The sequence below is a fragment of the Dreissena polymorpha genome, chromosome 2 (genome assembly GCF_020536995.1).
Source record: "Dreissena polymorpha isolate Duluth1 chromosome 2, UMN_Dpol_1.0, whole genome shotgun sequence".
Taxonomy (NCBI): Eukaryota; Metazoa; Mollusca; class Bivalvia; order Myida; family Dreissenidae; genus Dreissena; species Dreissena polymorpha.
Window position 1 is genome coordinate 67,158,970 of NC_068356.1, and position 17,119 is coordinate 67,176,088.

The 17,119-nt window shown below is 34.3% G+C and overlaps 1 long non-coding RNA gene across 1 annotated transcript; it reads left to right on the top strand.

Moving 5' to 3' along the window:
• The first annotated feature begins 12,392 nt into the window (after positions 1-12,392).
• On the top strand, positions 12,393-16,908 carry LOC127867440 (uncharacterized). The gene is made up of 3 exons (XR_008043498.1): positions 12,393-12,502; positions 12,622-12,750; positions 16,777-16,908. It is a non-coding gene; the product is annotated as an uncharacterized LOC127867440 (long non-coding RNA).
• Positions 16,909-17,119: the final 211 nt, after the last annotated feature.

Sequence of the window (17,119 nt, forward strand, 5' to 3'; positions counted from 1 at the left end):
AATAACCGAAGATCTGGATATGAGATGGCATAAACAAGAGAGTACATATCTTCAATCAGATGGCGGCTGCCAAACTCGTTGTTGAGGTGTATCCCTAAGCCAAGGTGTTTAGGGGATGGGTTTTACGTGACAAGTGTAGTTAGGTCACAAGCAACAGCTAGACATCTTGTAATGGTCCTCTCAGAAGCTTCCTTGTAGCATTTTTGTCATGTAACCAACACACTGCCTTGTAAAGAAGAGGCTCCACAAACTGCTTCTGATTTGCCAATTTGATTTCTTCTTGAGCGTAAAAGAAGTCATCAAATTTAGGGTTATTCTCTATAATTCGTCTTCTCAAAATACCCGTCGCCTTATGAAATACAGCTTCATCTGTGTCGTCCTCTGACTCTGGTAGTTCATCGTATGAACACTCATTGTCATCTTAAATGACCTGTTCCATCTCCTTTGACTTTCTGACAGCATCATTAATAGTCAACTAGACGAACAAACTAGGCCAGGCTGTTCATGCTGATGAACAAAAGGATACCTCTGGCCGTAATTTTTAAAACAACCTTTTCAAATTGGAACTTTTATAAGAGTTTGCTTCATTTGAACATTCTTCTGATTCAGCAATTTCAACAAAACTTTTTTTTAATGTAGGAAAGAAGAACTCCTTTTTATCAACAACAATAGAATGCTCAAATTCATTTTTAATTATCTCATCAATTATTGTGTATGAAATTGTTTGGTTTTCAGAAGTGGCCTTATTGGGTGTAACCCGGAAAATGCATAAGTATTACACTGGTAGTATTTAGTCAAACAACCTTTTTTCTATGATATCGAGCCTCAATGGCTACAAGATCACCATTTGGAACACTTGCCAATCTGTCAATAATGGCAACATCATTTATTGCAGTAGCAATCATTTACACTTTGCGATATATAGAGTTAGAGTCTGAAGTTATAGAAGTTTCAACTAGGCCAAACAAAAAAAATGTGTGTTTCGGGTAACCCGACCTTACCTACGATTTTGGTCCCGACCCTACTTTTTTTCGTTATGTAAAAAAAAGATCTCTGAAAAAAATAGTGCCCGAAAATAACCGCGCATTTGCCACTTTCGCTATCGTTATAAATCATCCGATTTTACGCCCGCCAATTATCGATTGCACACTATAATCCAGCGTAGAATTTCATAAATTTCCAAGGATACGCATTTACTATTGACGATTTTGACAGACACGCTCCATTATCCGCAAGGAGTCGCTTTCGCACATTTTAATCCCTTTTGTTGAAACATCGCTGTCTACACAATAGGTCAGTAGAACCGCTAAGCGTGTTTTTTAATGGACCGGAACTTATTTCATACTCGACCTCGAAATCATTAGAACTAATGTTCTGAGCAAGTTTAATAATCATTGGACAAAATGATATGTCTTTTTAAGTGTTTACATGGTTTCCCAGACGCAAAAGAAGAAAACCCAGACCGGAATCATTTACAAACTCAGCCGAGATATCATTAAAAAATGTTCTGATTGAAATTAATGATGATTGTCTTCTAGCGCGTCCACAATATATCACTATAGCCTCGAACAACTGCCTTACCTCCTTGTTTCACTATAGCCATATAAGAAAACTGCCCTACCCAACGGCGGCCATGTTTTTAAAAGGACAAGGGCCATTTTCAAACTATGCTGATATATCATTTGAAAAAAAGGTTCTATGCAAGTCTCATAATGATTGTGAAAAACATCAGACTTCTAGAGTGTCACAAGGTTTGACTATACCCATGTTATAACAGCTGCTACCCCCCTCCCGCAGACAGCCATGTTTTTAACGAACAAAAATCGTTTCCAAACACTCTGCTGATATATCATAAAAACACATGTTCTGGGTACGCTTCATGAAGATTGTGTAACACATGTTTCTTCTAGAGTTTTCACAAGCCCTTTTTTTAATCTGACCTAGTGACGTTGTGCGAAATACCATTGCGACAAATGTGCTGAAAAAGTTTCGTGAAAATTGAGCAATCCATGTGTGCTCTGAAGTGTTAATATGGTACATGATAACGAACAGACGACACACACAATATTGTCACAAAAGGTCTTCGTGAGCAATGTGTACTCAGATAAGATAAAATCATTGTGCACACATCAGCAGTGAAAACAAACAGCTTGGCGAAGAAATCAGAACATGCTATCAGTAGAAATCACTTGATGGGGATAATTGTCTTTACATTTGTGCAGAGTAAAGATTTCCCACACTTAATGATAATATCCTTGTTTTTGGAGAGCTTTTCAAACAAACTTCTCACAGGCGGCCAAATTGTTTTACCGCCGAGAATAAGTTTTATGACTTTTATCACATTTTTTTTGTCTGACTCAGGAATTAATTTCAAGCAAGGATGTATTTGGACACAACTTAAAATATAAGTCGGGTGAAATTACAGCAACATTTGCCGGACAGCGCCAACGTGCAGAAGCACACTTTTGGATCTACCTTTAATCCAATTGCAAACACACTTGGAAAAAAAATGATTTAGATGAACACGTTACTGAAAAAAAAACGCATTGTAATCGGTAGAATAACGAACAATTTGCTATAATTAATTGCATAGATAGAATTATACAAGCGATTGCGCTAGAAGCCTTAAGAGTTAATCGATTAAGTACACACGCAAAAATAAGTAAACATATATATCGCACCAAGCGCTTTTTATCAGACACATTTTTTTTCTTCAAACAAAATTCGTTTCAATGAAATAAAAGACACTTTGTTTTATAAGTACTAATTATAGTTTAGCAAGACTTTTTTTTCAAACGTACTACGTATATTTAAGCATGCATTCTGTACTGTGACACGCGTATCATCGGAGTTGCAAACTGTGACCTATTTCGGCTTGAATCAGCAAGCTACGACTTATTTTAGCTTGGGTTATCAAGCAGTAGATGGCTATACGTAATCTATCTTCACCCTCGAATATAAACGAGTTCATTCGCATTAAGCTTTACTATTCGAATACAGTATTACTATGGGAAAAGAAACACACACGACAAAATTGCAGATTATTATGTTCATGTATATATGGCTTTTTCAGATTGAAGTCGAAGATCTGGGCAAAATTTTGCAACAATTTAATTTGTCAACCAAGTTTTACAAGCAATGCAGTTAACCGCCCTATAATAATTTTTAAACTGAGCACCTTTAGATTACAAGATAAACGCGTTGGTTTCTATCCACTCGAACAAATGTAGCTGATAATTTGCTCCGATTAGTGCAGATTAACTGAGGACTCTCCATATCACGTATGATAAATAGCTTCTCATCTTTGTTTACTTGTCAGGATTACGGTATCCACCGACGGTTTTGATCTAAAAGTGAGTAAGAATTATCTGTAAGTATCGACTGTTTGGGAACAATATCTTGTTGAGGACATGGATGTGTAGAATCATGCAGAAATGAACCACTTTGTAGCATCTATTGACATCAATGTCAAGCATGTTTATACTTGGAGATTAATCTCCCAATATTAAAATTGTGCCTTATTCATGATTAAATTACATGTGCTGATATATATGTATGGAGTGTCTCATTTAAAACAATTATGCACAGTTTTTGCAAGCATAATATAATAAGTACACAGGTTATCAGATAATTTGCAAGTAGAATTTAACAAGGTTTATTTAAAAACACGTTCAGGTTAAAAGTGGCAATATGCACTATTTCATTTATGTTAAATTTAAGTCAATATATCAGCCCATTAAACTCTTAACAATTGTTCCATGATTTGGAATTGGGTTAAAACTAATTAAGTTTAAATTTCATGATCGTTATACGTGATGCATTTTACATACATGAATTGAATTACGTGTCAATGTTTTTCGAACAGTTTGAATAACAGTTATGAAGGGGGTTTATTCCGCCTGTCTGAAAACTGGAAGGGGGTTTGTTCCGCTATGGAAGGGTGTTTCTTCCGTTTATGCAAAATGTGAAAGGGGGTTTCTTCCGCTATGCTGTTTTTAGGGAAGGGTGTTTCTTCCGAAGGGGGTTTATTCCGGGATTCGTTTTGACAACACCCAAAATTAACCACGGAACATTAAACGGAAATTTAATGCACGCACGCTTTCCATGCGTTTGACGTGACGTTTTTCATGTAGGGAATAATTTGCGCGCGCTTTTCTCGAGAGAAAAGATTAAAACACACTGTACATTTACAGTTTGTTTGAATAATGTGATAACGTCGAGTAAAAATTAAATAGGGAAGAGTGTTTCGGATTACAAATTTAATTATGCGCATTTGAGAATTCAACAAGAAACGGAATATGGTCCAATTTCTAGGACGCGCATACTTCGGTACGATGTTTTTTCCCGGATATTCCCATTGCAAAAGCATGTGAGCCATCGCAAAGACCAGAAAAAAATACCTAGCCTACCTAAAAAAAATTTCAGCCGTTTCCCGAAACACAATTTTTTTTGTTTGGTCCTAGGGACCAACTTCTGCTAAAACCTCTTGATGTATTGTCTCTATGACGGCTGCACTTTTCGCCACAAATGAAGCACTATGCTTTCCAGTCAAAGTTCTCAAAAGTGGACCTCGTCTTAAAAAGATGTTCTTGTGTTTTCCTTGTCATCCATTGTTGAGTCATCATAAGACCACCTGGGCCTGAAAAACAGAAATACATATGAAATCCTTTGCAGAAAAATAGAGAATTTGTAATGACATTAATGTTCTACTCTCAATGATCATGTTTGAGAGAAATCAAACTAAGATATTTATGAATATCATTATCATTGTCATACCAGACCAGGATCACCACATGGTTGTCATATATGTTTTCAGTACACTCCTCTGCTTTATTTTTTTGAAGCAAACAAAAATCATCTTTGATTTAATAATAATTATAACTTGTAAGTACATTTATATCTAACTATTTAGTATACACAAACCTCTTTTATAAATGACTGTAATAATGGATCAACAGAATTACAATTAACAATACATACTTTCTTACTTTGCAGTCATAGAAGATCTTTAAGCTCTCTCCAGATGTAGCCATGTCTTCTTCCCCGAAGACTGTGGCATTCCCTTGGCTGATGAAGTTCTTTTGTATAACTTATTAATATATTCAAAACAATACTTTAGAATAGGCAGAAATTAACATATATTAGGCATACACAATAATTCATCAACAGAAAAAAATATATTAACATATATTAGGTATACACAATAATTCATCAACACTACTCAAGTTTTGGAAAAACAAATATTAGCACCTCTTATTTAATACAAAAGACAGTGTAGGTTTCATGTTAGGGTTTCAAATTTTCACGCACACTACTTTTGCATTTATTCAAACGGATTTTAGTAAATATATGTGATGAATAACATCAATGACATTGCAGACAAATTTCCTTGTGATGATGTTTGAGAAAATGTTTTATCAATTAAAATCTATAAACATATCATGTAGTTATGAAACGAACAATGAATAAACATGTTAAATACATACCATATTAGATGTACATGAAAATGAAAACTGTGAAAATAAATGACAAAACAAGTTTGACATTGGTGTCTGCTAACTTTTATGTATATGGTAAATTTATATCAAAGGGGAGTAACTATACAAATGTTTAGTATCTAAAATCAAATAATTCTTTATATTATTATAGTTGTCATAGCTTTCAGAGTTTAAGGTTGACTCAGTTCATAAAAATGGTATATAATTTCATTTAAATGGATAACATATTACTGGTATAAAATCATAATTTAGGTTTTAAGCTATGAATTAACACAATGTATCAAATGAAAGTACAGTTACAAATCACTTCATCAATTAAAATATTATTAAATGATATCTGGATCGTATTCTTGACCATAAAGTTTTCTTTTTCATTTGTTTTAAATGATACTAATACACTTATTAATTTTACCTGATTTTAAGTACATTTTAATCAAATACTTGATAGTTATACATAAAGATATTAGACTTTGCCCCCAAAATTGGAGCATTTTTTGCTGATTTTCAGTAAAATATGCACAAAAATGCATTCCATTACAGGGTAATAGGTAAATAAGCATTTAAGATACACACCCCTTTTATTTAATGTTGATTTAGAAGGAGGATAGCAATTTTCCCCACTTAAAATAAAAGTTGTAATGTATACAGTGAGTAGGACACTTTTGGCGGCCATCTTGGACGCAATCTTGGATTTTGAAGCCCTCCAGCACTTTTCGAACAAATGAAATCTCATACCATAATCTACAGACCCAGACGAACATTTCTGTATATAAAACTCTTTGTTTATGATCAGTTGCCAGTTACTCCCCTAAATAAGCAACTTATGTGTGCCTGTTTGCAGCACTAGAAACTATTAGGATAATCTTTCAGTTAAGTTATAAATGATGTTATAATCATCCACTTCACCTCATCACATGAAAGCAATGTGGTTTAATAACCTGGCATCAGTAACTAGATGTACCGAAAGCGCCATTGCTCTGTAAAAGTACTGAAAGTGCAGTGTAATTACCTGATGCGCACTGGATAATGTAAAGTAATGAAACAATCAGTTAACCAGTAACATTTTCAATTAAAGAATAACCTTAAAACTTTCTAAATACTGCATTTTTCATGGACATTATAGTACAAATTTTATCTTTAGCGCGCTAAATTATGTATTGATAAACGCTATCGAAATCATAAGCAATGTGCCACACCAATAACTGGAATCGATTGCGTGTCAATTAACACAGTAATAAAGCAATACACGTGCATCTTTGTTGTTACAAACAGGGGTTAAGTTTTTATATTTGGTACCATTCGTATGTTTTACTTAGGGAATTGATTGAGATTTTGATTTTGTTAGTTAATGTTTTGTTAATATACTTATATTACTGATCGCTCATCAAAACAGGTACATATAAATATAAATTGTATCAGGATTATCACCTTTAAAAACATAATCATGATCAGTTAACACCGTATTTGCTCGGACTGTCATATTATAAGTCTTATAGTCTAAGTTAGTTACGTCATTTGACCACCACTATTTGAGGCGAGCCTTAATAAAGAACGCTATTTATTAAACAGACCAACACTCGTTATCAAAATTATTAAATGTAGTATTTATTTTAAAAAATACAATTGCGCACAACAGTAAGTATAAAAAATAATTGGCATTATTTGAGATCGCATTACTTATTAAAATCTCCATTCAACATACGATGATATCATCATTATTGTTTAGGTGCATAGTATTTTCATTACTTCTTGAATTTCTGTATAACTATTATGCTCAATTAATAAACTGTGAATCAATAACACTGCTTTTGAAGTTTTTAAACCTGAACTTACAAGTATTGTTGTAAGCGATACGAGGCAGCCCCCCCCCCCCCCCTCCAAAAAAGAGAACTTTTTTGATTTGCTTATTTCTTACTCATTTTTTCTCCACAGGTTAAACAAATACAGAATCAAACATGAATATGCACATTTATTATATACCTGTTTAATAAAGTTAATATTAACTTTATATCTTGGAACAATTGACTAGCGGTATATTCCGTATATATTAAATAAGATCAAGTTTCAACGATTGTGGGTATTGTTGTGAAAATGACGTTGTTGAGAAAACATGATTTTAAAATGTCAACTAGATTTGGGCCGATAACACGCTTTTTGAAGCTTCGATTTCAATAAAAACAACAATTTGTAATACTTTTAATGAGTAATTATAAGACAACACGTGCACACGTAAAAGTTTTCTACATAAATTTGATAATATTTATTAACTATGACTGCGATATCGACAAAGGCTTTCAAAACGTTGTGTCGGTTTGCAAAAATACGCGGAAAACAACTGAGAAACCTTTAAACGAAATAAATGGTTTAATGTTAATAAAACAATCAATACACGGTTGATTAATGGAAGGTTACATCATAAGAAAGGTTAGTGTGGATTTTACAGCAGTTTTCTTGTTTTTGTATTGTCTTAATTTGTCAGAAAACTTAAAATAATGAAGAACCCGGAAGTGAAATTCTGATATTTTAAGGTCATATAACTTTGTTTACAAATCATCAGCATCGTAAAACTGGTTCATTAAATAAATGAAAAAAAATATGTCACGAAAAAAATCAATGAACCACAATTCCTTATGTAAGTATTCAAGGATAATATTTTTTAAAGATGTAATTCATGATGTTGAATCCATTCGATTAATTGATAGTCAAAATTCTGTCTAACATTAACAAGTTACAATTGAAGAATCATTATTAAATCAAAACCATACATGAATATTAAGATGGTAATGAACATGTTGATGTAGGCGATGATTCGGAATATTCTGGTCATTATTATTATTTCTCAGATTTCCTTTTACATGTTGACACTTATTCCATTGAATGTTCTTCTCAAGTCACCAGTAACAAAAAAAAACTTTTTTTGTAAAGGCATGTGGCTGTCGGCATCTGTACTTAAATCATTGCAGTGAAATGTTAACGTCACTGACATATTTAAATTAATTTTATTTACATAAAGCTATCAACATTTATATCTTGTTGTAAAATCAGACATAGCAACAGTTGACAACCTTACAATGTCCGTAAACATCGACGAAGACCAAGTCAAAAGTTCTTAATTATGATATCGGAATTTTTTTGGTAAAACAAGCTTTTTTCCAATATGTACAAACAAAATGCGGACTGAAGAACCGATCATAGAAGATCGAAGAAAGGCTAAAGAAAGACAACAAAGGTGTTTAAATTATATTGCTTTTCATAATGTAAATAAATGCTTCAATTATATTCTTGTATAATGTCAACTTTGAATGTTGAATAAAAAAAATTGGTCGCTATGTCATATAATAACAAAACTTGTGTACATTCTAGATGCCACATTTTTGTCAGTCATGAAATGTGGTTAAAATGTCATGTGTATACAAAAGGAATTTCTTCTGTACATGTTCCCTTGTTCCGTATATTGATAAAGCAATGTTAAATGAACCTCATTACACCCTCCATTTACTGCGCTTGCAGAAATACTCGACTACTGCCCGTCTTCATCAAATGCTCACTGATGGTAGTTATCGAGAATGGCTAATTTGGCTGATTTCACTGTCCAAATTCCAAGACCAAAGGCTTATAAATAAATGCAAATACATTTGAATAAACTATATATGTTTTCATTAATTTTCGTTCCTTTAAAGATTTTGTGATCGAAAGAAGATGATGGGATTACAAGACCGTGATATTACATCAAGTAAGAAAAAGAAAGTTGTTACAAGATAAGGGAGAGAGAAGCAACTAGAGTACTGGAGGCAGAAACAGAATGAGAGTCGAGAGCGACGCAGCTGACAGAGGCTTCGAAGAGTGAAAGAGAAAGATCTGAAATATCGCCATGATATACGAAGAGAAGTGGACATTATACAGGGTGCAAGATATTCAAGACGAAATGCGGTTCTACCAAAAGATCCATAAGAATGTGTTACAGCAGTTCAAGGCATTGTTGTCAAAGCGTCTACACGGAAGAAACAACTGATGAAACAGAAACAACTGCTAAACACACCAATGTCAATGAAAAAATAATTCTTTTTGGAAAGTTCAAGCAAAATTTTGATAGAAACACTGAAAAGCAACCGACAAAACAAGAAAAACATCGTTAAAAGAATGTCATTCCTGAAAAAGTACAGGCTCAACAGAACATTGTTGACGTTTCTAGGTGTAAGTAACTCGTATATAAGTAAAAAGTCTCGTATTGATAGTGAACAACCAAAACAATGTGAGAGGAAAGGTGCGACTAGTGCGGAGAACAGAACAGCAATCAAAGACTTCTTTGTGAGAGCCGACATATCTACAAATCTGCCTTCCGTCAAGAGGGTCAAGAAAGACCAAAAAGAAAGGCGTGTTCTTGTTTGGCCCCTTGCTGCCGTTTACCAGGAGTTTCAGCAACAGAATCCGACTGTTAAGGCATCCTACTCCACATTTGTCCGGAACAAACCACAAACTGTGGAATCCACAAGAAAACAGCCATTGTATGGTTGTTTATATGACACTTGTACAAATACCGATTTGAAGATAAAAACTTTGCAGCAAGTTGCAGCGAGATTCGGATCAGGCGTTGTGGTACGGGATAGATATGAAGCTGTAACTATCACACTCTGCAAGAAGGAAGATGGGGCTGCATTTCATAAGCTACAATGCATCCAGAGGCAATTTGGAGAATGTGGGATCGATAGCATTGTGTGTTATTTCCAGCCGTTGGTTGAAGAAGCCTCTAATGAGACTGTCGTATATTCAAAGTGGGAATGGGTGAAAAAGATCTACAAAGAGAAAGAAGTAGCACAGATAACGCCTGTATCACAGAGAGAGAGAGTGTCACTGAGGTAATCGTGAAACTTTCACAGGAACTTGAAAAGCTGGCCGAGCAATTGTTTGTTGCCAAATGGCAACAAATCAATTTTCCTGGCTGCAGAACATTGTACCAAAGGGATGGGTTGCGCTGAATATTGACTTTGCTGAGAAATAATTATGTGTAGCTCAGCAATAAGTACAGAGTGCCCACTGGTCTCACAACCAAGTAAATACATCCAACGGTGGCATACTACAGATGTACAGAAGAAGACTGTGAAGACATAGTTACAGAAGGTTTGATATTCATATCTGATGATGAAACACATGACGCAGTAGCCGTTCATGAATTTGTCATGCTGGCAAGTAAGGTTCCATCTAACACAGAAGCGGGGATTGACCATAGAAAAGGAGATTCATTTCAAGGAGGGATGCGCTGCACAATATAAATCTTAGTTTCATTCACTGACATCTCCTTCTGCAAGAAAGACTTAGGATTTCCCATAGAAAAACACTTGTATGGCTCCGGGCATGGAAAGGGGCCATCTGATGGGGCTGGAGCTGTGATGAAAAGTGTGGTAAGGAGAACCGTTATGGGTGGGAATGTAATACTGAACAAATCGAGTTAATTCTACGAAATTCAATATGCTAGAATGAAGATGACTAAAAAGGATACAACTGATTAATACCACTTAAGAGATCAGTATTTCATGTTAGTAGCATTAACAGGAACAAACCAGAAAGAAGAGATAATTGTTAAACTCTAAAAGAAACTCGCAAAGTCCAAGCTGTTCAATGTGATGTCAAGATGATCATCAGAACGCGAAATCTTAGCTGTTTTTGCAATGGCTGTATCGGGGACGCACCTGCCTAGATAAATAGGGACTACTTTAATGAATGGCAGCAACATGACCTTCGTAAAGCTGAACAACGTGCGCCAACAGCAAGGGGAAGAGCAACTGCACGAAATACTAGAGGGAGAGGAAGAGGTGGAGAGGAAACCGAGGTTCGAGAATTAGAGGGGGTGCAAAGACAAGAGGAAGAGGGAGTCCGGTGCAACAAAAGGGAAATAAATTGAAAGATGACCAATTCAGCAGTGATTCAGAGTCTGACTTGTCATTGCAAGAGATTAATTCCAGTTCAGATACAGATAGTTCCATATTGCCTGAGTCAGATATAGCTACAGACTCAGACTCTGATCAGTCCTTAACTGTTGAACACCAGACCGTTTCACACATTCCGAGAGATGATGTACGGGTTCAACATAGCCGATCACAGACTAGAGGAGGACCAAGGACAAGAGGATGACCAAGGACCAGAGGAGGACCAAGAACAAGAGGTGGAGTAAGAACTGGAGGGGGGACAATTTACTGGAATTCTGATGCTGTGATTAGCAACTTAGAGTCAGGTTTTGATATGTCATTTCCAGAAATTGATACATAAGAAACCACAGATCTTGTTATGTCAGCTGATTTTGAATTCCCTGGTCAACCCAGTGATTTAGATGGTAGCCATTCATTCGGGTCCTTAGGTCTATCTGCTGTCCTTGATTTCCGTTATGCTGATGCAAGCATGTAAGTGACAGAAATATAACTGTTATTATAAGAATCTAATAATTAGGCAAAACAAAGATGGTTACTTTTAAATTTTAATGCAAGTCATGGCAAGCTGCATTCTTAAACCTACAGTAATTGCTAGTCTTGTTGTATTCTAGTAAACTTATTCACCGATTCCCGAATACCATTTCTTGAAACCAATTGATATTCAGTGTGTATACATGCATTTATTTCTTTGGTATATTTTCAGGAATGACAGCTGTACAGCACGCCCCCTTGATTCACACTCCCTACAACAGGTTGAGAATTCGGCTAACCGTGATTGTAAAGTTACAATGAAAGTTACAGGCAGCAACCCAGGCACGGCCTTTAAGCCACAGTAAGTGCGTGTCTTGTTGTATTCTAGTAAACTTATTCACCGATTCCCGAATACTATTTCTCAAAACCAATTCATATTCAGTGTGTATACATACATATATTTGTTTTGTATGTTTTCATGAATGACAGCTGTACAGCACGCCCCCTTGATCCACACTCCCTAGAACAGGTTGAGAATACGGCTAACCGTGACTGTGAAGTTACTATGAAAGTTACAGGCAGCACCCCTGTCACACCCTTTAAGCCACGGTAAGTTCTAGTCTTGCTGTATGCTTGTAAACTTATTCACCCATTCCCGAATACCATTTCTCGAAACCAATTCATATTCAGTGTGTATACATGCATATATTTCTTTGGTATGTTTTCAGGAATGATAGCTGTACAGTACGCCCCCTTGATCCACACTCCCTAGAACAAGATGATAATACGGCTAACCGTGATTGTGATGTTATTATGAAATTTACAAGCAGAACCCCAGTCACACTCTTTAAGCCACGGTAAGTGATATTCAGTAGTGTTGTTACATTCTGTTTTTTTTTTAAACAGGCTTTCAGTTTGGGAAAACTGCAAAATTTTGTTTGTTGAATATCATTACATTAGGAACTGATGGGACACTGTTCAGTTCATGCCAGTTTGAAAATCGTACCTTATTAAATATGTTCAGAACAAATGTTACAAGTTCATTACCTCACCTGAGCACAAAGTGCTCAAGGTGGGCTATTGTGATATCCCTGTGTCCGTCGTGTTTCTTATATCGTGTGTCGTGATGCGTGTGCCGTCAACAATAGACTGTTTAACCTCTAGAGGTCACAATTTTGACTCGATGTTAATAAATCTTGGTCACAATGTAACACTCATTAAAGGCTCTGACGAGTTCGATAGTGGGTCATCTGGTATGAAAAACTAGGTCAGTAGGTCAAATAATAGAAAAAAGTATGTTAACACTCTTGGTCACATTTTCTCCCTGATCGTCATGAATATTGGTCAGAATAATCATCTCAGTGAAATCTAGGCCATATCTGAAAGTTGAGGTGTGGTCAGAAACAAGGTAGCATGAACCAACAGGGGAGGCAACTCGTAATGTCACAAATTGGCAGTGAACAAAAAGTGGTGTTTTATTATCTCGCTTAAAACGGGTCTCAATTACGTTTAAAAGCTATTTTCTGATTGGATGAAACAGTCCGAAATCATCCAATAAATAAAGTCGAGATATTTATCTTGCGGAACATTCAATGCCATGCCGCATGTAAGCTATTTAGAAAGTAAAAATCGTAAATCAAAAAGTTTGTGATGTTTTATTTCGCGGTCGTAGACAGTGTTCCTGACTGAAAACAATGCAATATTACTTTTAAATCATTCATGTATTAGTTTTTAGCAAGAAAGAGGTAGATTATTTGTGTAAAACATAAGAATATTGATTTAAACTTGTGTCTGCTACAATTTAACGAGTGGCTACAGAAATTACCGATTGTACAGATGTATCGCCAGACATATGCAAAAGACAGAATAGCTTGCATATTTCAAGTTTATCAGCTTGAAATCACCAATTAATCAAATGAGAATCGAAATCATTAAAATATAAACCAGTAATGGTCAGTAACACCAAAATCTTTGGGCACAACCATCGACTTTTTGGAAACCGCGACATATTGTTTTTCGGAAACCGACGATCGGTAGTTTCCGTAACCATATGGACAATTTCAGCACTGACAAGTTACGTTTCTAATGTTTTTCTCAAATATTCTACCACAAAATTATTGTAAACAATTACACAAATGAATAACAAGTAATAATTCCTTGATTTTGGGGAGGGACACTGTCTATAAATGCTTATAAATACGCATTTATGCTAAACTTAAGTGCATAAAATATTGAAAAATAAATCATAATTAAATTGTTCGTTCCATCGGATAGTTTTATTAATTCCCATAGCTCAGTCACTCAATTATATTGGAAATTATTACGATTATCTGATAAAACTTGTATTATTCATTTTTATCTTTAAACTTCCATTTCATAGATGTTTTTTTTTATAAAAGTCGCCAATTGTATATAGATTTCTCTATAGTTTGAAAAACATTTAGGCAAATATTACGCATGTAAGATAAAATGCAAATAATTAATAAGATATTCCCTTTTAATCAGTATGTTGTTTTATCGGTCAATAACAATAAAACTTTGAACATTGAATTAAAAGTTATAACAAACATTAAATGTTTTCCGAACAAATGATTCATGACACATATAACAGATTGATATGAAGATATGACCAAATCAAGGTTGCTAAGTTGCCCCCTAAAATGGTCATGTTAGAATGGAAGTACTTGATATCTAAATTAATTAGCCTTTTGAGTGTTGTGAAGACATGAAATATTTAATGAAATGTCTCAAAGTGTAGAAATATTTTTCATTTAGTAAAAGAAAGGCAACATATTACCCTTAAGTGGCTGAGAAGAACTTGTGGCTGAATACAAATATAAAGAGGCTGTATGCTTGTTGGAAAAAATGTAAACATCACTATATATGAATTTTCTGATCAAAAGTGGTATTTTAGTGAATAGGGGAAATACATTATCAAGAACAAACAATATAATTATAAACGTTTTGGTGAAGTGCATCATAGTGTTATTATAGTAACAGTTTTGGTAAAAAAATCCAATAACATTTTTTAAAGTTCATAACCCCTTGTTGCCAAAAAAATCATGAACAATAGAATTTTCAGAGTAAACTACTAAAATAAAATAAAAAATGCTTTATTAGACCCTAGATATTATATTTGCACTCATTTTTCATCAATTACATATGTTTAAAAAAAATTGTTTCATGCTACTCATGGTATCAGTTTTTTTGTCAGAAAATTAATTACATTATTTTAAAATGCGTTACCCCTTGTTGCCAAAAAATTCATAAAAAATATAATTTTCAAAGAAATCCTTTAAAATAAAAAGAAAATGCCTTCTGAAACCTTGAATATTATTCCTGAAAGCATTTTACATCAATTATTTATGTTTGAAAAAATCATTGGTTCATGTTAAACAAGGTCACAAGTCCAAATAATGGAAAAAGTCTGTTTACATTCTAAAGGTCACATTTTCTGTCTGATCTTCCTAAACATTGGTCGAAATGTTCAACTCGATGCATTCTTGGTCAAGTTTCAAAGTGGGTCATGTGCGTTTTAGAACTAGTTCACTAGGTCTTATGACAGAAAAAGTAAGTTTACAATCCAGGGGTCACATTTTCTTTTTGATCTTCATCAAAATTGGTCAAATTGTTCTTCTCAATGAAATGTATGCCGAGTTTGAAAGAAGGTCATAGGTTGTCAAAAACTATGTCACTAGATCAAATCATGCAAGAAGTCAGTTGACACTCTAGATATCACCTTGAAACATGGCATCTCAGGTGAGCGATACCTCTTGCTTTAATAAAGTTGGGATAAGCGTTTGTGTCATGATCCACTATGTATAATATTATGTGTTTAGTTAACAATGTACTGAAAAAATATGCTTAGGTATCAGTGTGGAGACTTTTTAACAGTCAGTCATGGGTCTTCTTTATTGCCAGCAGTTGTAAGTGTTGTTCGTGTGTTGTTGTTGAATTTTCCATTGTTCAACTATGTTGATATGTTTGATGTTTTCTTCACATTAAATTACATACATGTTTATAAGTCAATTGGCATGTCAGCATTTAAAAAGAATAATCTGCTTTCAGTTAAAGGTTTTTTATAAATATAAATGTACATGTTCGACACTAAGTCCTAGGTTAAATAAAGTTTATAAATCAAATTTTGAAGCTGATTCAATATCACTTTGATTAGCTGTTACATGTATTTAGCAGTAACATTTCTGCCTGAACTAAGCAACCACCTGTGTCTCGCAGCTCTACTTAGGCCTAATGCATATCACAGGTTTTACCTTATACATGTAGCATATATGAATATTAACCATTTCAAATTGCAACACATTTAACACAGTGATGAGGGTTTCCAACTTGCAGACAAGTCATTAAAATTTGTTGAGTTTGTTGTTGATCTTTTCTACTTAAAAATGTTAATACACCAATTGAATGCATTGATATTATGTATGTTTTTTTTTCATTCCATTAACTCACAAAAAGCACTGATTTTAACTTTTTAAAATAATTGCAGACATTCAGACATATATTCGTTAAAATATTAATCAGTAAATAATTATGGTCTAATTATGTATTATATTGATCTGTAACTGTGATAGAAATATGACTTTTCATTTATTTCAATTTTGCATTTTTACAATCGATACTCGCTGTAATCTTGAGTTCAATTTAAAACTCGAAACTTGTGGCATTGCTTAAATGTAGTAATGACATTTTTACCAAAAATACTGAAATCATGTTACATCATTTTAACACATTATGTTCTTTCCTAGACTAGGACGCATGCTCATAAACGTGGTGATTCCTTAGTCAGAGGATGTTGTAGACAGTTAGTGCCTTAACAGAAGTCTCCATTTTTTTTTATAAAGCTCTGCTTTTATTTGTCTTTAAAGGTTGATGAATGGCCATGGGTCAAGTTCTTCAAAAGGAACAATAAGTTGTGGACATTAAATGATGTGAAACACACAGGTCTTGAAACCGATGCCATGAAGAAGACTGCTCATCCATACATATTTATGTTTGGAACAAGTTTTCAGGTATAAATTGATAAACAAAACCCAATCAACTTGTCATGTTATAATTATTCTTTGAACAAAAGCAAAATTAATCACAATATTTTGTCTTTGTTTTCGTGTTCTCCTTCAATATTATAGGGCATAAGCAATTACTGGTAGGTGTGTGCTGTGCTTTGCTTTTTATTACAAGTGGCGAACTTACTAGATCAAAGTAGTTTGG